Source organism: Leptonotus elevatus, chromosome 1 (genome assembly GCF_054856555.1).
Source record: "Leptonotus elevatus isolate MCC_2025b chromosome 1, RoL_Lele_1.0, whole genome shotgun sequence".
NCBI lineage: Eukaryota > Metazoa > Chordata > Actinopteri > Syngnathiformes > Syngnathidae > Leptonotus > Leptonotus elevatus.
In genome coordinates, this window is record NC_141239.1 from 3,372,501 (window position 1) to 3,397,063 (window position 24,563).

General features: G+C 38.4%; 1 long non-coding RNA gene across 3 annotated transcripts in view; it reads right to left on the reverse strand.

Annotated features, from left to right (window-relative positions):
* Positions 1-24,563, reverse strand: part of LOC147180370 (uncharacterized) — a 72,139-nt gene that overhangs the window by 41,890 nt on the left and 5,686 nt on the right. Inside the window, exon 4 of one of the 3 annotated variants that reach the window (XR_015095715.1) lies at positions 19,319-19,566. The exons of the other annotated variants lie outside the window; for them this stretch is intronic. This is a non-coding gene — a long non-coding RNA (uncharacterized LOC147180370). Of the gene's footprint in view, positions 1-19,318; positions 19,567-24,563 lie in introns of those variants that run through there. 3 annotated transcript variants of the gene reach the window in all.

Here is a 24,563-nt window from a genome sequence, read left to right on the forward strand (position 1 = left end):
TCAAAAAAAGGTCTCAAGACAGTGTTAGGGTTTCAAGATTGGGTTAGAAATGAGGGTTTAAAGTTTATGAACATGGCACCAGGTTATAAAACAGGTTCAGGGCTTTAAAAAAAACGTTCTGTTTAAAATATTAAAGTATACAGAAAGCAGCAGGTAGCAGCAGAGTATAAGAGATCAACCAGGTCCATGTTGCAAAAAGCTCTTTTCCCCAGTCTTTTCAACAGGTTTGCGAAAACAAATAGAAATATACTTTTTTTTCCTGATGAAAGAAGAGACTAATCTTTCTATTGGTAGGTTCCATGTTTTTATAGCAATAGAACACAATATTGTGTGGGCTTTGCAAAATCAGTCAAAATCTAGTAAAACAGCCAGGAGCAAAGGGGGTTGCTTCAGTGAAAATAGCTGGGAGTGAATGAGTTTCAAGCAAGGATTGGATTTTCAAACAAGCCGTTTCAAACTAGGGTTGTGTTCTTTAGTCTTTATTTTAAGAGTCCCCATTAGTCTCTACCAGTGCAGGGACTATTCTTCCTGGGGTTGTATTAGGATCAGTATTAGACTAAAAACTGGTCCAACCATGATACAAACCTTGGTCCGCCACGCACTTCTCGGCATTGCTTTAACCATTGACATTTAACTTTTCTCAGAGAAGACTGGAACTGATACATATTTTTGCTTTTGACAAGGGTTCACTTTACATCAGACCCACAGAGGACATCTCCTCAAATGCGTAAAATGGACTTGACATCACTTTTTCGCAACATTAATAATGTGTTTGCCAGATTGTAGACGATCTGGAGTTGTAGTTAAGCAGCCAGAAATCCCAGTAAAATCTGTCACATTCTGCTGCGTCAGGTTTTCCAGGTTGGACCTGAAAGTATCAAGAGCTCTTTCACTTCCAACCAACTAGCTCAATTCCTGTCCTTTAGACCACAACAACGTGTCACACAAGTAGTCTAGATGGCAGAAGAATGAAAAGCTTACAGCGAGACGATATCCACGCCTGACTTTGTTTGAATAGCAGCGTGATGAATAGAGACGCCTCCCGAGTAGAAATACCAAGGTGACATGCTGTTGCCGAGGATACCGCAAAATGTTCCCATACTGTATAAAACGTGCACTGAAAGCTCTTCTATTATTCAACATGAATGCGACTGGCAGGAGTTTATGATAACTGAACTACAGAGGAACATCTGATGATCACTCAATTTGGAATTTAAGCGAAATAGACCTTGAAACTGCGGCTAAACTTTGGAATTGGCACGTTAAATGCCTTCACAGAGCGTGTTTGATATTTCCTGGCCTTGTCCAATTATATTTTCTTCACTTCCTGTAGCTGTCCCAACACTTAAGTCCAAAATCCAGTTTCTTCATTTCATGAACTTTTTACTTTCTCGATGTGTCCCAATCTTTGTGCCCAATTTTGTCCACTTTTCAATTTCCTGCAGTTGTGCTAATACTTTTGCCCTGAGTTTTTCACTTCCTGTTGGTGTCTCTTTTTTCACTTTTTACTCACTGCAGCTGTCCCAACTTTACGTTTACACTTTTTAAGTGTGTCCCAATACTTTTTTTTCCTAAAATCCTAATATTCTTCAGTTATAAGTGTCCACATATTGCTAATTTATTTTCACTTTTTACTCCCTGCAGTTTTTCCAATACTTTGGTTCCAAATGAACATTTTCTTCCTGAAGGTGTCCCAATACTTTTATACACATGTTCACTTTCTGTAAGTAATTTGTGATTTTTGTTCTTTTTCCACATTTAAATAACGATTTTGTGTCCTAATTCTTTCTTTTCTTTTTCCTATGTTGTCCCCGGTGTCCTAATACTTTTGTCCAAAAATCTTTCTTCTACTATCGTAGTGGAAAGCTATGCGGTAATTTCATGAATATGACTCCGGCTCCAGAGTGAAAAACTCCAAGCACAAAGACCGAAATCCCCCATTATTAAACAGTCAAATGCACTTAATAGTTTTAAAGAAGGTGCATTTTAAAACTAAGCTGTGTATTCGTGCAGTTGGAGTGGACGCTAACTATCGGGCTTGTGAATGTGATTTGAAACACGCAATTCAACACCTGTTACGATCTTTGTTAGAGTGTACGTTTACTAGTAAAATGTATGAACATTTATCTACTAATTACAACATTTATCTACTAACCTCGCAAAAAAAATGATTGCTGCAAATCCGTGAATACTTTGTGGGCTGCCAGTCCTTTCTGTTGATTGCTGCTATCAATCGACGTTATTTGTCTTCATTAGTAGGTATGCGATAAAAAGCAACATTTGTACAACCGATCGCACAGCAAGATATGACACTTTTATAAGATAATCGATTAGATAAACTCCGGGACGCTGGACGGCAATACAGGCAAGTGGCTCTTTTGCCGTCCAGCGTCCTGGAGGGGGCGTTCTCATGAGGGCTGTGACGTCACGTGCAAAAGGTCAATACTGGAAGTGTCCCAATACTTTTTTTTTTCACGTTTCGAATGATTTTTTTTTAACTATATTTTCTTCACATTTCCAATTTCTGTAGATGTCCCAATAGTTTTGTCCAAAACATGTTCTTGACATTTACACCTTTTGTATGTCCCAATATATTTGTCCAAACTCCTCTTTTTCTTTACCTATAAGTGTCAACATACTGCCATTTTTTTCACTTTTTACTCCCTGCAGCTGTCCCAATACTTTGGTTCCAAATTCACATTTTCTTCCCATTTTTTCTTCCTGAAGGTGTCCTAATACTTTTATTTTTATATTTCTACTTAATATGTGACTCAATATTTGGGAACTAAAAATGTTTCCACATTTAAATAACCATTTTGTGTCCTTTTCTTTATCCTATTTTTTTTCATGACGGTGTCCCAATACTTTTGTCCAAAAAATTATTTATTTATTTTCACAGGTGCCCCAATGTTTTTGCCCCCTTTTTCACTTTGAATGTACTGGAAGTGTCCCAATACTGTTTTTTCACCTTTTCTAAACAAAACAAAACATATTTCTTCACATTTTCACTTGCTGTAGATGTCCCAATAGTTTTGTCCAAAACATGTTATTTACGTTTACACCTTTTGTGTGTCCCAATTCTTTTGTCCAAACTCCTCATTTTCTTCATTTATACTACTGCCAATTTTCTTCACTTTGCTTTTCCTGCAGTTGTCCCAATACTTTTGTGCAACTAACAATTTTCTTCACTCTCACTATTTTCCAAGCCCGAACTACTGGAACGGACCGTTTCTATTTCAATTACTTCTGCTGAAGTTGTACAGTATTAGATGAACGAAAACGCTGGGAGCCAAAAAAGCCCAAGCGCTCATAAACACCCTCTTTCCAACGTTTATTTTTCACGAGGTCTTTACGCTTTCGCGCCGGAGGCCGATCACGTCCTGGAATCTCCGCTGCGACGCTTCAGCCTTGGCAGGGCTGCTGGATTTGGGCCAATGGCAGAAAAAATACATATTTTGGGGGGGGGGGGGGGGTCTGTGCTGCTGAATCCCGGAATAAAAACTGGAGCTGACTTTAATCACGGCACGTTGTGCTCAAGTTTCATGCAAGAACTAAAAGTGGATCTCATGAAATGAGCCGCCCCTCACCCTCGCACCCGCCTCCTAAAGGACTGCGAGACGGCGCCCCCTAGTGTGCCGAACACAGTCAGGCTGCTGATTGTTATGTAACCATAACAGATGTCGCAACACTTCAGGCTGAAGTGAAACTTGATCTTTCCTCTCCTGTCTGTTACACAAATCGTGTGTCCTTGAACACACCGCAGCGCCCTGCCAAAAAATTAAATTCAATTGTATTCTATTCTATTTATGTACTGTCGAGCCAATTCACAACAGAGGTTCCTTCGAGACATGTTACATATGGAGCACTAGGCCAGTGAGGCAAGCAAATGTAGAAAGTCAGAACTGCCTAAAATGACATTAACATTTGTAATTAGTAATTAATTGCATGATTTCAAGAAATAACAAATTGATCGCACATTTCATATCTGTTTGATGTTAGACATTCGTGACAGCAACATGGCATTTTTCTTTTCATATTAAGAGCTAGTTCATTTTGAAAATGAAGCAAGTTGTGAACTTAAAGGAGTTAAAGGAGCTTTAAAGTTGGTTTGTATGCTAGTCACAGGCAAAAGCAATACAATATGGCGTTTGTTTTCACCGTGTAAAGGAAGCACTTGCATTGCGGAAATATCAGAAATGCTCGGATGGTCGGAATTGTCACTACAGTAAAAGGTAGGATTTTTTGGGAATGTGAAAAATGCTTTCCAATATGTCACGAATAAGCTGAACATTTTGAAGTTGGAGGGGTTTGAATAGTACTAAAGATTGAAAATGTGTCCGTTCATTCAATGTGAGTTTTTTTCATGAAAAAGTATGGGGATGTAAAAAACAAAAAGTTTTGCTGATTTCTGAGTGAGTTGAAGATTTTGACGTTGGAATGACTTGACAAAATAATATATTGGTGATTAGCACTATGAGGGTAACACTGCAAAATGTATTTTGTTATTTTAGCTACATTTATGTATACATTGTTGGGGAAAAAATGGAATGTCCCATCTCCTTATGACACAAGCCCCCACTATGTTTTTTATTTCCTTCCTAAATATAGAAAGAAGTTAAAAAAAGCGACCAACATCATTCACCACGACACTGAGTCAGCAGAAAATCGGGATGCGTCTGCAACCAAAACAGCTTCTCTGCATTCCTGCGGCGGCATCTTAAGGAACATTTTAGTAAAAAGGGGGAGAGAAAAAAACACAAGCGGCGTGCCATCCTAATGAGATCAAGATGGATTACGCGGCGCGCTGGTTGGCCCGCTATGTAAAAGGGCACATTTTAATCTGGTTTCCCACCTCGCGGAGAGGCATTCAAGTAATCGCGTTAGCCATCAGGCTCCTCGTCTCGGCGATCCACTCCAGTGCATCACTGACACGCTTGAAACTTAACCTCGCACTTTGCAATAAAAAGGAGCAGCCGCCACATAATCTATGCGTGTGGAAGAGAGAGAACGTTGCAGCAAGACGGACTAAATGAAGTCAAAGGGAATGGCACAGTAGTTTGTGGTCGATAGTGCCTGATAGCGTTGGCTCTTTAATTCAAAGCCTGATGGAGCATTAGAGCAGCACGCACTTTCAAGTGTCAATCGATAAACGTGTCAATTCCCTTGAAAATGGGTTAATGCTGACAAAAGGCCAAAAGTAGAGAACGCCACAACGCCGGCGGTGCCTTGACAGACGAGTTTTATTTGTACTGCGGCCACGATATTACTCAAAACGCTTGTATCTCAAATCATATTTCCCTATTCAAATGAATGAAAACATCACCGCATAAATACGTTCTATTTTCAATATTATCATTCTCCCAAAGACATATTCATACTTTTTTTTCCCCCTATTGCATATAGAAGGCTTAGATGCAGCCTCGGAACTAAAGAGAATGCTTGAAGTAATGGTAGTTATTACAAAAACGGCCAGCAGAGTACAAGAGATCAACCTGGGCCATGTTGCAAAAAGCTCTTTCCCCCACTGTTTTAAACAGATTTGTGAAGAATGATGAAACTTAAGATATATTCTAATGCCAATTGCTGCAAAACAGAAACAGATAGAAACATATATATTTTTCCTGATGAAAGAAGATACTCAAACCTTTCTTTTGGTAGGTTCCATGTTTTATAGCAATAGAACACAAAATCAGTCAAAATCCAGTAAAACAGCCGGGAGTGAAGGGGGTTGCTTAAGTGAAAATGGCTGCTGGTAGTGAATGAGTTAAAAAGAGAAGTAGATATCTCCAAATATGTACTTTGTAAAAAACATAATAGTAATAAGAATACCGTAAAATCACATAAATAAAATGCACTCATGTATATAAAAAATTACATAAAAAATTCAACCTTAAAAAGCTTTCTCTGTGCTTGTGTATAATAGGACCACCAATTTTCTATTTTACTGGTTTATTACCTTAATTATCTGAGTGGATAAAGATTCAAAACATGCCAATAAGGTGTACTTTTAAATCCAGGTAAATAAAACTATTTTTCAAACCATGTTTTCAAAAATCTTGTTTACTTTTTTAGTCATTTTAGTAAGCTATTTTTTTTCTTTACTTCGCTGCCAGGTCTCTTAAAAGGTGAAGTCAACCCCAAAAAATTCTGCCAATAATATGTTCTACGCAGCCCTACTGCTCTAAATATGGTATTCTGGTTAATATTGCATTTGTGGAATATGAGTTAAGCAGCAAAATCCAGCCATTTTTATCCATCTCAGATGTGCGGCCATTTTGCCACTTGCTGTCAACTGAAGATGACATCACAGTTCTTCAGGGCACAGGCAACAACCAATCATTGCTCAACTGTTTTCTGAAACTGAGCTGTGATTGTTTGTTACCTGAGAATACTCTTAGTCCACAAATGTAGACCTAAGCAACAGTGATGTCATCTTCAGTCGACAGAAAGTGGCAAAATGGCCGCCCCCTGAGATGTGTAAAAATGGCAGGATTTTGCTGCTTAACTCTTATTCCACAAATGTAATAATAAGAATGTCATGTTTCGGCGAGTGAGGTCACATATAACATATTACTGTCAAGAAATGTTTAAGGTTGACTTCCCCTTTAATTATGCAACAGTTTTTTTAAATTTAGTTTTAACTGTTTTTTTTAATTATAGTATGTTTTTTTAACAACCTCAAGGTACTGGTAAACATCTATACAATGCGAAAAAAGTCCTCTGTAATACCCCCCTCGATTTGGGATTTTCATTGTTTTGCAAAAAGTGTTATTTAGTGGATTTCACAGTATCTGTATTTTTGAATGTTTGTTTGCATGTGTTTCTACTACTTTTGTCCTCAATTTCAAACATTTCCTTCACTTTTTTTTTTTTTAACTTTCTGTTGGTGTCCCATTACTTTTGTCCCAACTCCACATTTTCACTTTTTGCATGCCTCCCAATCCTTTTGCAAAAATTGTATATACTCATCACTTCCTGTTGGTATCCCAATACTATTTATTGGTGGAATAGACTATTTCTATTTGTATTTTTATCGTATGGGGAAAATAATGTTCGGTGACTGGCCATATTGCCAGAACGGATAGTGTTTGTTGCCACCTAGTGGCTGGGAGTCGAGGAATCTGACTGCCAGCGCTTTGATGCTTTATCAATGCCGTAACATTGTTTGCTTTTCTTAGATCTAGCGGAAAAGTCGTCCATACGTCTTATCTTCTATCAGCTCAGGAGAGAGCCAATTAAAAAGACTCGTACAAGTGACCTTTTAATCTGCAACTGAGTGCCACGACTAAATAACGACAATGAACGCCGTCCCGCCTATAAATATTCATTAGCCGGAGCATGTTGTCAGTGGGCTAAAATGATTGCAAAGGAATTAGCATAATGAAGCATTATCTATGCTAATGTCCATCTGTGGGTCCGCGGGTGCCTCAGCTATAATTGTGTTGTGGGAAGGAAAAATAGTTTTTATGAATGTTTGCATTTTTACATTGAAATGAGATAATGGCAAGAAGAAGAAGTGAAAGTGGACGTGTTCTTCTGTCTTTTTCCACAAATCTTTGTTGACTACATGTAGGCCAAAGCACAATGATTGGAAAGTGTGTCTTGTACAATTTATTTATTAAAGATTTAAAAAAAACACGATTATTTGGATATGAACTTTATTTCAAGACAATCATATTGTCATGATTTCAAATTGGTTTCAAACATGGGGCAACAAGTTCAGGTTTCAAGCCAAAGTTAAGGTCTTTAAAAAGGCCTAGGTATCAAATTGGGGTTTTAAATAAGTGTTTCGAGCAAGCATTGGGATTTTAGGATAGGGTCAGAATTTCAAGATAGGGTTAGAAATTAGGGTTTAAAGGTTTGTACAAGGCTTGAGATTATAAAACAGTTTCAGGGCTTCAAACAAAGATTAGAATCAAAAGCCGCGTTTCCACCGCAGGAACTTCGGGGTAAATTTATGGGGCCAGCCCCGTATGTGCGTGTCTCCACTGCAGGAGCCTTCCCAACCGGGCCGCATTTACAGGAACTTACGGGGACGAGTGGAGGTCCTAGTCAAGGGTAGGTACTCCGCCGGCCCAATAAACTCCCGATCGAGCTTTCGTGCTGATTGGCTACAAAATATTTTGTATAAAAAATTCTCTTATCTTCATGCGCAACGATGATGCATTCTCGGCCTAAGTCTCTTCCACCAAAATAATTCTCTTAATAATCCTTTGCCTATTTTTGTTCCACTCTACTGTTAGCCTTTTTTTCTTCTTCATCTAGACGCCGTCTCCTCTCACTCACACCGTCCATTCATGCCAAGTAGATAAAAAAACCAGCAACCGCCACAAGTTTTTCTCTTTCCTCGTTGTTCAGATTTTTGCGGCGCCATGCTTGGGTGACGTGACAGTAACCGTCGCAAGGCGATTACGTGTCGATTGAAACTCAGGGACTTGCGAGTCAGCCTTTTCAAATTCTTCATCCAAACGCCGTCTTCTCTCACTCAAACCATCCATCCACGCCAAGTACATAAAATAAAAGAGCTGAGAAAAACAGCAACCACCTAAAGTTTTTCATTCCTTGTTGTGATTTTTGTCGTGCGATGCTTGGGTGACGTCACGAGAGAAACCGTCGCACGACGTTTACGTGTCGATCGAAACTCGTGACGTCACGAAGTGGGTCGTACTCTGAAGTGGAGAGACAGCCACGAGCGGGCCGGCTGAGGATGGTTCCTGTGAAAGTCCCTACCCGCCTCCCCATACCCGAACGTCCTGTCGTGGAAACGCGGCTATATAAGGTTTTCAAATCAAGTTTCAAGCAAGGGTTAGATTTTCAAATCAGCGGCCTCAAACTAGAGTTTAAGCGTAACACTGTTTTAGGGTTCTAAGACTGGTTAGGGTTTTAAAGCAACGTTGCTGGTGTTCTAAATTGCCGTTTGTCGCCAGTGATGTGGTTTCAAAGTAGGGTTTAAAGCCAGGGTTTCGAGACAAGTTAGGGTTTCCACCCTGGGTTATGGATTCAAAAGAAGTGTAAGGGTTTCAAATTAAGGTTATGTTTTTAAAGTTGGATTTTAGGGTGTTAAACAGGTGCTACAGTTTCAAGTGTTACGTTTCTAAAAAGGGTTTTTCGTTTTAGATTGGGGTTTCAAAGTAGGGTTTCAAACCTGGGATTGGTTTACTAGGGTTAGGTTTCCAAACAAGTGTTTCAAATGACCAGTGCCAGTGTCAGGGTTTTTTTTTTTAATTATTGGATTTCAAAGTAGGGTTTCCACACTGGCTTGCACTCAAAAGCTACTGTTTCAAACTGGGAAAGGGGGGGAGGGGAATAAACCAGGATTAAAGTACCACTGATTGTCACACCCACCAAAGTGGGGCGAAATTCATTCTCCGCATTTTACCCATCCCCTGAGGGAGTGGTGAGAAGCAGCAGGGGCCGCGCTCGGGAATCATTTGGTGATCTAACCCCCCAATTCAAACCCTTAAGCATTTCGGTTTTTGTTTTGTTGAGTTTGGGTGAGGCCTCAAGGAGCTCGGACACACCCCAGATGAGTCACGGCGTGTCTGACTTGAGATCCTCGCCACACACGTGTTTGGATCAGGAAGGGATGGCCGTGACTGACAAAGTATGCGTCGGCATGACGATGGCGGTCAACGTTGCGCTGGATGAGCGAGCATGTTGTCAGGACAGAAGTACTGGGACGCCGAGAGGGAAGGGCAGGAAGTGAGCCCTGCGGCATCAGAGCAATTTCATGCAGGTGTTGCCTTCAGGGACAGTCTGAAGCCACAGTTCTCTTCTCAAGCCAACTGATTGTTTTAATTATCTGGTCTGTTGATGCCTTTTGAGACTGTTTGAATTTAGCAATTCCCAACCCTTGACCCTCCCTAATTTCATCTAATCAGATGTTGCCTTCGGGGACAGTATAAAATCACTCATTTCCATGCAAAACAACTGAGCGATTGTTACCATAATTCTGTCTCTCTGTCTACCTAGTCACATGTCTTCAAGCATAATCGGAAATTATGACCTCACAAAACCAATTGAGTAATTGCTAAACCATCGAGTTCCAGCAGAGTTCCGCATGTCACCAGGCCTTTTTGATCAAACTTTCCAGAACCACAGAATATTGTGCTCAGTCAAAAAAAAAAAGAAGAAAAAAAAAAGAGTCTCTGTTTATAGTAGGCGTCAGGCGATTAACATTTGAAATTGTAATTAATCGCATGACATCAATAGTTAACTCACAATTAATCACAAATTTTATATCTATTCTAAATGTACAATAAAATATATTTTTTCTCAAATGTCATAGTCTTGTTAACATAAAAGTGTGTGTGGGGGGGGGGGGGGGGTGGTGTTAAACTAATAGAAATATGGCTGCATCTTTTAGTCATTGATACGGTTATTTTCTAATAATTCATTAAAATTGAGTTAAAATTTAAAAGATGTCCTGTACTGTAAAAAACAAGTGTGATATTGATTTGTGTAGAGGTCATTTTTCTGCCACTAAATGGCATACTCTATTCTGGTCCACCATCCGGCGTCTTAGGAGAGGAAAGCAGTGCACCATTAACACTGTGTATAGTGGAGATGGGGTGCTGCTGACCTCGACTCGGGACGTCGTGAATCGGTGGGGAGAATACTCCGAAGACCTCCTCAATTTCACCGACACATCTTCCTTTGAGAAAGCAGGTTCTGGGGACTCTGAGGTGGGCTCCCCTATCTCTGGGGGTCGAAGTCACTGAGGTGGGTTGGAAAGCACCTCGGTGGCAAGGCGTCAGGGGTGGATGAGATTCGCCCAGAGTTCCTAAAGTTCCTTCAAGAGGAGCAGTGTGGTTTTTGTCCCGGCCGTGGAACAGTGGACCAGGCTTTACACCCTCGGCAGGATCCTCGAGGGTGCATGGGAGTTCGCCCAACCAGTCCACATGAGCTTTGTGGACTTGGAGGCGGCGTTTGACCGTGTCCCTCGGGGAGTCCCTCGGGGAGTCCTGTGGGGGGTGCTTCGGGAGTACGGGGCTTCGGTCTGTACGACCGATGTCAGTTTGATCCGGATTACCGGCAGTAAGTCGAATTTGTTTCCAGTGAGGGTTGGACTCCACCAAGGTTGTCCTTTGTCACCGATTCTGTTCATAACTTTTATGAACAGAATTTCTAGGCGCAGCCGAGGCGTTGAGGGGGTCTGGTTTGGTGGCCTCAACATTGCATCTCTGCTTTTTGCAGATGATGTGGTGCTGTTGGCTTCTTCAAGCCGTGATCTTTTAACTCTCACTGGAGCGGTTCGAGTGTGAAGATCAGCACCTCCAAATCCGAAACCATGGTCCTCAGTTGGAAAAGGGTGGAGTGCCCTCTTTGGGTCAGGGATGAGATCCTGGCCCAAGTGGAAGAGTTCAAGTATCTTGGAGTCTTGTTTACGAGTAAGGGCAGGATGGAGCGGGAGATCGACAAGTGGAAGAAGGAGCTGAGCCAAAAGGCGAAGCTCTCGATTTACCGGTCGATCTACGTTCCTCACCTATGGTCACAAGCTGTGGGTCGTGACCGAAAGAACAAGATCTCGGATACAAGCGGCCGAATGAGTTTCCTCCGCAGGGTGTCTGGGCTCTCCTTTAGAGATAGCGTGAGAAGCTTGTCATGGGACTAAGTGTCGAGCCGCTACTCCTCCGCGTTGAGAGGAACCAGTTGAGGTGGCTCGGGCATCTGGTTCGAATGCCTCCTGGACGCCTCCCTGGAGAGGCCCCCGAGGATGACCTAGGACACGCCGGAGAGACTATGTCTCTCGGCTGGCCTGGAACGCCTTGGGATCCCGTCAGAGGAGCTAGTTGAAGTGGCTGGGGAGAGGGAAGTCTGGGCTAAAGCTGCTGCCCCCGCGACCCGGTAGATGATGGATGGATATATGGCATAATTGACTTTGTAAGACGGTGTCAGCTCAGTGCATTTTTCCTTTCATATTAACGCTAGCTAATTTTTAACATGAAGTAACTTGTGACAAATTGTAAAATACAACTTGACCCCAGTCTCCACAAATATATGTATTTTACCTTGCAATATTGCCACATTTGAGAAAGGAGAGACAGCTGATTTTTAAGATTTTCTTTGTCAAATTTAGAGCAGTTAGGGTAAGAAAACGTTGAAAAATGTTAGACAAAATTATAAGAACATAATGGGTGGATATAATGTGAAAGTACTCAATATTTTCAAATAAATGTTTAAGTAAAACTGTGTTAAAAGTAAGTGTATACAATTTGAAACAGTCTGTGTATAAAGTCATTTTATGGTGAATTAGTCAACAAATGTTTGCATTTGCCCTGTACATAGTCGATCATTTCCCAAAAATGACAAACACGACAAAGATGCAAGTTCTGCACAAGCCATTTTGCTTATGTCTACTGTAAGAAATGCAAAGTACACCTTTGCCTGAACAAGAACAGAAACTGTTTTGAGGCTTTCCACTATTCAAAATTTAAAAAATGTGACCCACAAAGTTAGTTTGAAAAAAATTAGATTTTTGGAAATACTAATATGTTCTATGTCTGTTTATTATTATATTTTTGACAGTTATAAATGTACAAATTTGAAGAATTGTGACTGGATGTATCAAATATGGCACAAATCAAAAGTCATATGTGGAAGTCAAAAAAAAAAAAAAATATATATATATATATATATATATTATTTTTTTATCAAAAGAACCAATAAAAACTCTAATTACAAAGAATCTGAATTTTCTCTCATATATTTCATGGTACAGGCTTTATAGGGTTAAAAGCCTAAATCAATGCATTCATTCTAGTGTTGCCTGTGGGAACCCTCTGAAATCAGTTACATTTCCCACTGTGGGGTGTCTTACCAGTCATATGTCTTTCCTGCTCTGTGGGCAAACAGCCAACAATCATTCATTCTAAACTTGTTGACTATTTGTCCTTAAAGGTTCAAAGTTCAATAACCTACCAACAGTCAGACAACAGCCAGAAATCACGGCGCATCTTTTCCCCTTTCAAGATGTTTTATCGTAAAACAGGAATGAATTCCAGCCGACACACATTTCCCACAAGAACAATCAACAACGGATGAGCTGGTGTCAGGGTGTTCCGCTCTTAAAGTGACAATCCAGCAGATGAGTCAGTCTGCTGAACCTCCACACCATCGGTTATTCCCTTTAACAACGTTTGGGGGAATAAATCCTGCCGTAAAATGAAATTCATCTCTTTCTGACACTTTCTCAGTGCGGGAAAACGAGGTTCACAGCGTATTGATCTGAGGCCTCATTTATAAAGACTTGCGTGGCTTTCATACTGAAACACGGCGTACGGCAGAGTCCAGAAAACATCGCACAAACAACAAAAATCCAGAAGCATGAATCCAAGCACATTTCTTTCGTACATCTCAATCAATGTTAGAGAACCAGAACCCTCCTTCTCCACGCCCTTATATGAATATGCAAATTAGTATAATCAGGGCCTCCCCTGGGAATAATCACTCTGCATGATCAGATAATTAGATTATCAAGATATGAGTCACCAATGGGAAAAAAAAAGACTTTACAAATGCGCTGAATCATTGGCCCAGAGTCCTTAGTTCAGGGATCAGCACGTGTAAAAATTTGTTTTTAAAGGTATTAATTCCATCCATCCATCCATTTTCTTGACCGCTTGTCCTCACAAGGGTCGCTGGAGCCTATCCCAGCTGGCTTCGGGCAGTAGGTGGGTTACACCCTGAGCTGGTTGCCAGCCAATCGCAGGGCACACAGAGACCAACAACCATCCACACTCACAATCACACCTATGGACAATTTGGAATGTTCAATGAACCTGCCATGCATGTCTTTGGAATATGGGAGGAAACCGGAGTACCCGGAGAAAACCCACGCAAGCACGGGAAGAACATGCAAACTCCACCCAGGAAGGCCGAAGCCCGGACTCGATCTCACGTCCTCTGCACTGGGAGGCGGACATGCTAACTAGTCCAAGGTATTAATTGTACATAATATTGAATATTATATTGAATATTGAAGTTATCATATTAATTCTAGACAATATTAACTTTTTACTGCTGAAAATGGCTCAATGAGTCAAGTATCCCTTCAATTTAAGAGTTTTAAGCAAGCTCTAGTGTTTCAAACAAAATCAGCGTTTGAAGGAAGTTGTGATGTAATAAATTTGGGTTCCAAGACAGGGTTATGTTTTCAAGGTAGAGTGTAATGCTAGGGTTAGGGATTCAAACAAGGCAGTCACGAAGAGTTTCAAGTCATTCTTTTAGTGCTTTTTTTTTTTTTAAACCAAGGGATATTGCTTCAAACTGGGCTTTCAAGACAGGGTTAGGGTTTTAAACAAGGGTTAGGGTTTCAAATTAGGGTTTGAAGCAAATGCCAGGGTTCCCAAACAGGGTGTCAAGACAAGGTTAGGTTTTTAACTCATTCAAACCCCAAAACGTATAAATGCCCTCCTAAAAACATATTTATAGGTTTTGTTTAATTTTTTTGCTAGAGCATACAGAAGGCTTTGATACAGCTTCTGACATAAAGAGGTAACTTAAAACAATGGTAGTTATTACAAAAAACGGCCAGGAGATGGCAGCAGAGTATAGGAGATCAGCTAGGGCCATGTTGCAACAAGCTCTTTTTGCCAGTGTTTTCAACAGGTTTGTGAATAATGATGAAACTTAACTATATTCTAATGCTAATTGCTACAAAACGGAAACAGATACAAATATACAATTTTGTCCTTTTGGTATGTTCCATGTTTTTATAGCAATAGAACAGAATATTCTGTGGACCTTGCAAAATCAGTCAAAATCCAATAGGGTTGCTTCAGTGAAAATGGCTGGGAGTCAATGAGTTAAAGTCCCACATTAGCGGAAGCACAAGAGAACGTACTGTGGCCCTTCAGGGCCAAAATCTCCAAAGTGTCAATTTGAATCGTTCAGTTGCGCGACTGATGTGAGCATTAAAAAGTCTTTAGTGCGGCAGTAAAACAAAGTGAAGAATTCACTTCCTGCCGCTCTTTACACGCCTTGTTTGTAGAAATGTTAATGTTTTTATTGTTATCGTTCCTCTTTGTGCTGTCAGCTCCATTAACCTCATGTTGTTTTTTACGGCTTTTTTTTTAACTGGCCTTTTAAAAGCCCGCCGTCAAACTTCCGACTTGTGGCGTTTGATTTACGGCCGAAAAGATCCACCGAGGTCACGTGATTCTTCCACCGCAAAGACGAGGAGAACCCGACTCGCTCCTCTTCCTCGGAAAATAATCATTCCCTATAGTGACAATATTGCAGAAACTTCCACGCATTACTCCTCACGTTCTATTTTAATCACAGCAGTTAATTTCCTGGCTGCCCCCGGCAACGCAAGTGAGAGATCATTCCGGTATTTTTAAACCTGAGATGCGTTTTGCAGACTTCTGATTAACGCCAAAGAGGAGAATTAGTGAATTTGATCCAAGAAAGAAACAAGCCAATAAGATGGCGAGACAGCTGAGTCGTTTTGAGATGTATAGAGAATCGCAATTGGTTAGGGTTTTAAGGCAGTGTTAGGGTTTCAGAGAAGACAACCCTGTCAAGACCAGGTTAGGTTTCAAATTTTGGTCTAAAACATGATTAGGATTTCAAACAAGGGTAAGGGTGTCAAATTTGTGGTACAAAATCAGGTTAGGGTGTCAAATTAGGCTTCCAAGCCATGGTTAAGGTTTTGGTTTTTAGTGTTCCAAGACAACGTTTGGGTTTTAAGCAAGGGATAGTGTCTGACATTACGGTTTCAAGACAGGGTTTGCATTTCAAACTATAGGGTTAGAGTTTCAAGTTAGGATTGGAAATCTAGGTTAGGGTTTCAACCACGTTTTAGGCCAAGGAACAGCGTTTTGAACTAGGGTGTCAATCTTCAAATTAAGGTTGAAAGTCTGGGTTAAGGTTTCAAGCAAAGGTAAGTGTTTAAAAGTAGGGTTTCAAGACAGGTTTAGAATTTCAAATTAGGGTGTCAAGCCATGGTTAGAGCTTCAAGATCTGGTTTCAAATTAGACTTCCAAGACAGAGTTAGGGTTTTAAGATAGGAATGGTGTTTCAAATTAGGTTTTCAAGACCAAGGTCTGGATTTAAGCATAAGATAGTGTCCCAGATTACGGTTTCAAGACAGGGTTTGCATTTCAAACTTGGTTTAGGGTTTCAAGCAAGTGGTAGGCCAAGGAATAGTGTTTTAAATTAGGGTGTCAATACAGGGTTCGATTTTCAAAATAAGGTTGGAAGTTTGGGTTAAGGTTTGAAGCAAAGGTAAGGGTTTAAAAATATGGGTTCAAGACAGGTTTAGAATTTCAAATTAAGGTGTCAATGGTTAGGGTTAGGTTTAGTTACTAGGTTCTGGTATCAAAATAGACTTCCAAGACAGAGTTAGTTATTTTAAGATAGGAATGGTGTTTAAAATTAGGGTTTCAAGACAGGTTTAGGCTTTCAAATGAAAGCTGTGTCATCAAAGTAGGGTTTTTGTCAGGGGTAGGGTTTCTGGGCTGTGTAGTTAGTTAGAGTTTTGAGCATGTCACGTCATGCTAAAGCAACCGCAGCTAGCGTGCGCTGCACACACAGACGTAGTTCGTCGTTAATGGCGGTTGTTTTCCCCGGGTGGTGGTTTGCGCAGCTGCGTAATGATGACGACATGTCGCGAACCAATCATTAGCCTCCAAAATCATTACGTCACGTTTTGGAACTGGGCTACTTTTCTTTAGAACCGTAAAGGAGATGGTACCAGAAAAAGTGAGTAGAGTAGATACTATCGGTGGAAACGAGGCTAACTATTCCCCACATGTTTACTTCACTGGATTTGTCATTACGCTAGTGGCTCTTACGGCGGAAATCCGGCACCGTGCCGGAGTACCTTAAACCCTGACAACGTTGTTGATGGATGTTGCCGTTTGTTGGGTTCCTTGTGCTTCCAAATGGCTGCCGGCTTGCTATCATGTACAAGCTTCAAAGTGAAAAGACCAGAAAAAGGTCAGCGCTGAGGCGGTCCCGGTTGGGGGCGGGGGGCATATATGAAGCACCGGCCTCAAGTTGTTTTTCCTAAAGTTCAAATATGTACTAACGTCTTGGCCTGAGTGACACTTGAAAGCACCCTTTGTGAAAGCTTGTGAAAATTTCATCTGAGAAAAAAAAATCTGATTCTTATTAAATGAAAATGACATAAAAATGTGTTGTTTGAAGCCACCCACTTCTTAAGTGATCGAAAGTATTGGAACATGTGACAGACATGGAACAGATTGGCCAAGGATATCAACAGCAGTTGACAACAGACACATTGTGAGAGCTGTGAAGAAACACCCAAAGACTTGTCATAGACCGATATGGCTTTTTCAAGGCCGATACCAATTATTAATAGTCAAGGAGGACGATAACCGATATTTCAAGCAGATATTCATTTGTAGGAAAAGAAAAATATATATTATATATTATATTATAATATATATAATATAATATTAACGTTGAAATTTGAAAAAAAATAAAAAAAGTTTAATTTTAAACTACAGACAGCTTTGTTTAAAAATCGTAACAACAATTGCAGGGTGCATCCAGGGTCATCAGATGCTAAATTAAAAACTAAGCAAATAAATAATTCAATACAATTTTCTAAAGTTTTCCCAAATTTCAACATAATTTCTTAATTTTAACTTTTTTTTTCATGTGTAGGGAGTTCCCAGTGTCAGGATTTTTTTTTTTTATGCTGGAAATTAAAATAAAAGTTATTGTATCCCACTGAGCGACAAATGCATGCGCGCGCATGTCGCTAATTTGGGGTTTCCAAATGTTTCAAAAGATCTTCGCAGACAGTGAAAAGTTGTCTGAATATGTTTGAAATGTCTTCGCCACAAGTAAAAAGTGTCTGTGAACGTCTTACAAATCCTATGAAAACCCTAAATTTGCTGCGTTCGCGAGCATTCACAGCTCAGTGAGATACCAGCTTTATTGGCCTTTAAGATTTGTAAAAAGGCTGATGCTGATATTTGTCAATAATAATTGATAATCGCTCTATCCCTACCAAAGACATCGGTGAGTGGCATCACTGCCGACCTTCACAAGGCAGGACGGAAGGTCTCACAATCCACTATTGAAGAAGACTTTGAGTAAAGACATATGCAGGCCAATACCTCAAGATGCAAATCACTTATCAGTAGGCAAGGGAAGGGTAGACTGCATCCAAACTAGTCGGGGGAAGCTAACACTCCACCAACACAGCAACTTCTTCAGGGGGGTTACACAAAGTGGAAGGTCTTAGACTGGCCAAGTCATTCACTGGACATTAACCCAACAGAACATGCATTTTACCTTCTGAAGGGAGTAACCCCCAGAAACAAACAAGAACTGACAGAGTCTGCAGTAAAGGCCTGGAAAAACATCGCAAATGAAGAATACAACAGTCTGGTGAAATAAGTAAGGATTATGCCACCAAATATGAGATATTTTTACTTTAATTGAATAATCATGCCTGTTCCATTGTATTTGCTGACTTGAAAAGTTGGTGGCTTCGAGCCAAATGTCTTCAGCATACAACAAAAACAAAACACTTGAACTTGCTGTTCCAATACTTTTCGAGGGAACTGTACATACTCGGGCTGGGTATCGATTATCATTTCCTCAATCCATTCAATTGCAATTCACAAGAGTTCAGTTCGATTCAATTTCGATTTTTTTCCCGATTCAATTCGTTTAACTTTAATCCGATATTGATTACTTCTGGAACATAAATGTTTCTTAAATATCAAGGACATGATAAAAACTCCACAAACGTAACATTTTGCGGAGGCAGTAACTGGTTAAAGGATTTAGTTTATTAATGAAAGTAACAGGTGTCATAATCACGTGTTACACAAACATTAACCTCAGCAAAGATGAGATGAAAATATTTTCATCATTTTAATTAAATAATTGTAAATATAAATTAAAAATATTCTGAATTGTCTTAACGTGCAATAAGTCAGGTCTTTCATAAAAGTAAGAAAATATTTTCATTAAATTCACGTGAACAGTAAATTTCAGGAAAACAAAAATGTGGCCTTAAAATTCAATTTTCTTATGAATTTATGGGAAAAAGGCATAATAAAATTATTGATTCATTGTTTTATGAATCAATAATAACAATCAAAATAAATAAATACAAGGATTTTGCTCTTGGAATATTAAGCCATACACCCCAAAAAATGTTTGCAATATTATTGGTACATGACTCTCCAAAATATATTACTGTATTTAAAAAAAATGCAGTCTACAAAAACAACTTCTTATTTAGAAACAGAAAAACGTTTTTCTCATTACACTGCAACTTTATTGCCTTTATATACATTTATTTTTTAATGCGGCCATTAATACTCCACAGTCCACGTCAGATAAAAAAAAACAACAACATCTTTTAGATTGAATCCATAAAATAAAAAAATTGAATCAGCCTCCTGCTATCCAGTAGTCAGCACACACGTGTACAAAGCCTCCAAAGTATGAAAAGTATCATCTCATCTGCTTTAATTAGCGGAATAAATTCCTGACTGTTTTCCCGTCACGCGTGTGTCCGCCGCCTCCTCCTCTTCCCACTTTACTGTACCGAGGAGACCCCGAGAGTCAAGTCTGTAATTGAGACACATTAACACGTAACACCTAACAGACCGGCTCAATTACCACAATGGCTAATAAAATTATATTGGAGCGGGAGGAAGCGATGGCGATGCTTCATTACGGGAACCACCAGCTGTGTTCCTCCTCCTCCTCCTCTTTTTTTTTTTCTTACCCACCAACCCACAGCTTTAAATAAAGTTCAATAAAGCTGCCAGTGTTGGCACAGGCACTTTTGTCGCCGCGCCATCACCTCAAATGAAACAAGTTGAAAGAGAGAGAGAGAGAGAGAGAGAGAGAGAGAGAGAGAGAGAGAGAGAGAGAGAGAGAGAGAGAGAGAGAGAGAGAGAGAGAGAGAGAGAGAGAGAGAGAGAGAGAAAAACCAACAAGTCGTACAATTTGTAGTTATAAAAAAAAAATTAAAAAAATAAAATTCAAATCTTAGAAGAATAAAATCGCATTGTGGATGAATTTCATGCTGAAGGAAAATCTTACAAGAAGAAAGTCATATTTTATTGAGAGGAAATTAGTCACTATCTTAATTTTTTATATTTGTTTTCTTTAACATTTTAAAAACTATTTTTACAAGGAAGAAGCTAATATTACAAGAATATAGTTGTATTTTTCAAGGTGAAAAATGTTTAGAATCTTACACAATTCTTTTCACAATAAGGCTATCATTGGGGAAACAGACAATTATTTTTTAAGACAAAGCTATATAACAGTGAAATATTTTTTTAAAGAAAAACTTGTAATAATACAAAAAATGGATTCTTTCAGGAAGAACAGCCGTGACTTAATGGAAATTATGTCAAAATATATATTAAAAAAACATCAAAATCATACCAGTTAAAAACATTTTTTAATTCACGCATACAAGAAAGTTTCTATCCCAAAAAGTTAGAATATTAAGAGAATAATTATTTTATTTTGTGAGAAAAACAAGTTTTTTTTTTAAATATTTTTTTTTAATGTAAAGCTGCAATTCTGAAAACAATAAATTTACAAAATATTAAAACCTTCATTCTCGAAAAATTGCAAAAAAAAAATCTCAAATACTTTTTTCATATTAAATAAATACATTTACTGTAAATCTGCAAGAATAGATTGAGTTTCCTGATTGTATTCATTTAAGTTAGCTGACTAAACGGTTCCAGTTCCCGCTTCTCGTATCGCAGACAACACCCCGTTACTAATGTTATATGATATGACATAATATTTGCTGCAAATACTGCAATAATCAGTGTATTGTACCAATACTATTATACTCGTCATAATATCAGTATTGCTAACAGAATACAACAAATATCTACAATTGAATGAAATGAAATGAATGGGTGTGGGAGGGGGCAATCCACTATTTTTGTTATTTTGTGCAAAATCCAATTTTTAGGTTTTAAAGTACATTTGGAGACCCGCACTCATTGACCTCAAAGAAACAGTCGTTGCGTTATCTTGTGGCTCCCCCTGCTGCTTGACCAAGGTTCTGTCCGTGCATCCAATGGCAATCATGAGAGGGATTATTTATTCTGTATTAAATCTTTAGATCAACAGACGGACATTCAAGCAAAAATCACCATGCTTATAAAATGTTCCTAATAAAATGACAAATGCATGTCATTGGAAAGTGCATGACACAAAATCCCCACTGAGCAACTCGGTGGCCCAAAGCTTCTGTCCACATTTTCTGCCATTTCTTGTATATGCTCTGGTTCCAATACGTACTTTCCCCTCCGCATTTTCTTCCCTTTGTACTTCATGTAGGTGTCACAATACTCTTTTTATTATTATTTTTAACAAACAACACATTTTCACTTCCCGTAGGTGCTTATGTACACATTTTCACTTTTTACTTCCTTTAGGTGGCCTGATACTTTCATTAAATTCCACATTTTCTTCACTTACTTCCTGTAGTTGTCCCAATACTTTTGTCCACATTTTATGCACTTCTCATTTTTCTTTTTTTTCTTGCCCCCTTGTGGTTTGATCAAGGTATGTCATTAATATGTTTCAACTGTGGGCATGTGAAGCTTTTTGAGACTCTTGTGTGATTAACTTGACTTTTCACTTCCTGTAGGTGCCCCCAAACTTTTGTCCAAATTCCTGCAATTTCTTCACTTTTCATTAATGTCGCTGTCCCAATACTTTTGTCTAAACTTCGCGTTGGACGGCACATTTTTTCCATGTCTTGTAGATGTCCCAAAACATTTGTCTAAATTTCGCATTTTCCCAGCTTCTTTTAGGTGTCCTGATACTTTTAATAAATTCCACAATTTCCTTCACTTGTTACTTCCTGTAAGGTGTCACAAAACATGTATTAATAATATTATTATTATTATTAATTACAATAACAACAACAATAATAATAATTGTTATTATTAACAATACTAATAATAAATTCAATTTGTAAAGCACTTTTCATTGTGCTATAGTGTCCAAACTTCACATTATCCCTTCATACTTTTGTCCAAATTCCATAAGTTTGTCACTTTTCATTAATATTGTTGTTCCAATTGTTTTCACTTCAGGTGTCCCAGTCATTTTGAGCCCATTTTCTCCACTTGTTACTTCCTGAAGGTGTCCCGATACTTTGATCTAAACTCCCCATTTTCTTTTCTTGTACGTCTCTTACTTTTGTCCAAACTCCACATGTCACTTCCTGTAGGTGTCCCGATACTTCTGTCCAATTTCCACAACTCCTTCATTTTTCACTTGCTGCTGGTGTCCGAGTCGTAGTGTTAATTTTATCAGGCATTTTTCAATTCAGTCGCAGTTTTAGTCCAGTTTCAATCACGCTTGTGAGTTTTTCTATAGTCAATCTCATCCCGTTTTTATTTAGTCAACTTTTAGTTGTCTTTATTTTAGTCCAAGAAAACTATTTTATTCGTCTAGTCTTAGCAGTGTTGCCCACACCATGGTAATACTTGGGCGGGCAACCCAAGTAAACTGGCCTTCACCCAGGTAGATTTCAAGAAAATTTGATATATATATTGATATATATATATATATATATATATATATATATCAATATATATATATAGATATATATATATATATATATATATATCAATATATATATATATATATATATATATATATATATATCAATATATATATATATATATATATATATATATATATCAATATATATATATATATATATATATATATATATATATCAATATATATATATATATATATATATATATATATCAATATATATATATATATATATATATATATATATCAATATATATATATATATATATATATATATATATAAATATATATCAATATATATATATATATATATCAATATATATATCTATATATATATATATATATATATATATATATATATATATATATAAAATAATAATAATTGTCCCGACCAGATATACCGCATGTATCATTAGTTCGCCGTCACTCACTTGTGGGTCATGAGGTTAGAGGAGACGCAAGTAGGCTTAATGTTATAACTATAATTAACTTTGTCTTTTTTAACATTTCACCATGAGTCCACCTCCTGTCTGTCCCATGTGCTTGTGCATGTTGCACTCGTTAGCTGCAGATTTGAAAGGGGGTGTGTCACTGTGTCACATGACAGATTAGCAGATTTGACAAAATCATGTAATTTTTCATCCCGTTTTTGTTCATGAACTAAAATGTCCAGATTTTAGTCCAGTTTTTAGTAAGTGAAGTACATTTTTGTCTCTTCTTCAATAGTCGACGAAAATGCATACTGATTTAGTCTCAGTTATTGTTTATTAATGAGGGTTTTAGTCTAGTCTACTTTTAGTCTAGTGAAAAATGTATGTTGACGAAAAAAATTGTGTTTAGTTTTTTTCATTGCCGAAATTAACACTACCCAGTAGTTCTGTCCAAACTTCACAATTTGACTTCCCGTAGGTGTTGCAACGCTTCGGTCCTTATTGGTCTCACTGACCATAACCATTTAAAGACTATTGTCAAAACTCCACATTATCTTCACATTTTGACTTCCTGTACGCATTGCAATAGTTTGGTCCCACCCAAGAATGAAAAGTAGGCATCGGTTTTGTAGCAGACAGATTGTGTGACATGCCTTTAGAAACGCCCCAAAGATGAAATCCAGGCTCCTCCAACTACAAAAACAAATTCAGTTCACCGTCAAGACCTCTAATTGGCTGCCGGCTTCCATCTTGTGCCAGACGTCAGAAAAAGTCGTATTTTTCGCTGGGCACATCCTGTTCCACTCGTCGTGTTGTTGACTCTGCTAACCATCGGTGACAATAAGTGCCTTCCAATGTCCGTCACTTCATGTGGTCGCCGTTGTGGGCGACGACGGGAGGGAAGATTGAAGGCTTTAAATTAGAATGTGTGGCCCTCGGCGTCGTGTTATTAAAGACTCATTTTGTCTTCTTCTGGCTTGAAACAGATCCTGACAGCACTTTGTTTACGTCTGGCGAGGACAGCGGCGGCCAGTCAGAAGGACGAGGATTAGCTTTGATTATCGCGGGAAGCAGAGTTTGGAATAAACACGCTATTATCACCATTGAAATGAACTGAAATCAATGGCAGACCACAAAACACACTATTATTTTTTTAAACATTTGTAATGTATTAAAACATGCAGAATGTCAACGAATTATGCCAGTTTTATGAAGTCTAAAATCTTATATGGGAATAAAGTCAAAACACTTTCAAGAAAAACAGTATCTAATAATTGAGATGATTTTTTGGAGGGAAGTTTTTTGTATCTATTTATTTTAGGGAAAAAAACACATTTTGATCAAATGAAAAAGTCAATCATTTGAGTAAAGCTGATTTTCTTCCAAGATTTTTTTTAAATTGCATAATTTTTAATAATATCAATGATGGTTGAATTTTTTTCAAGGACTTTTCATAAAGAAAATATACTATTGAATGAAAAAGTCGATTATTTTTATTCCAAGAAATAAATATATTTTTTTGTACATTTGTATAATTTTCAACCACAAAATTTACAATCAAATTTTTATTTTTTTCAATGA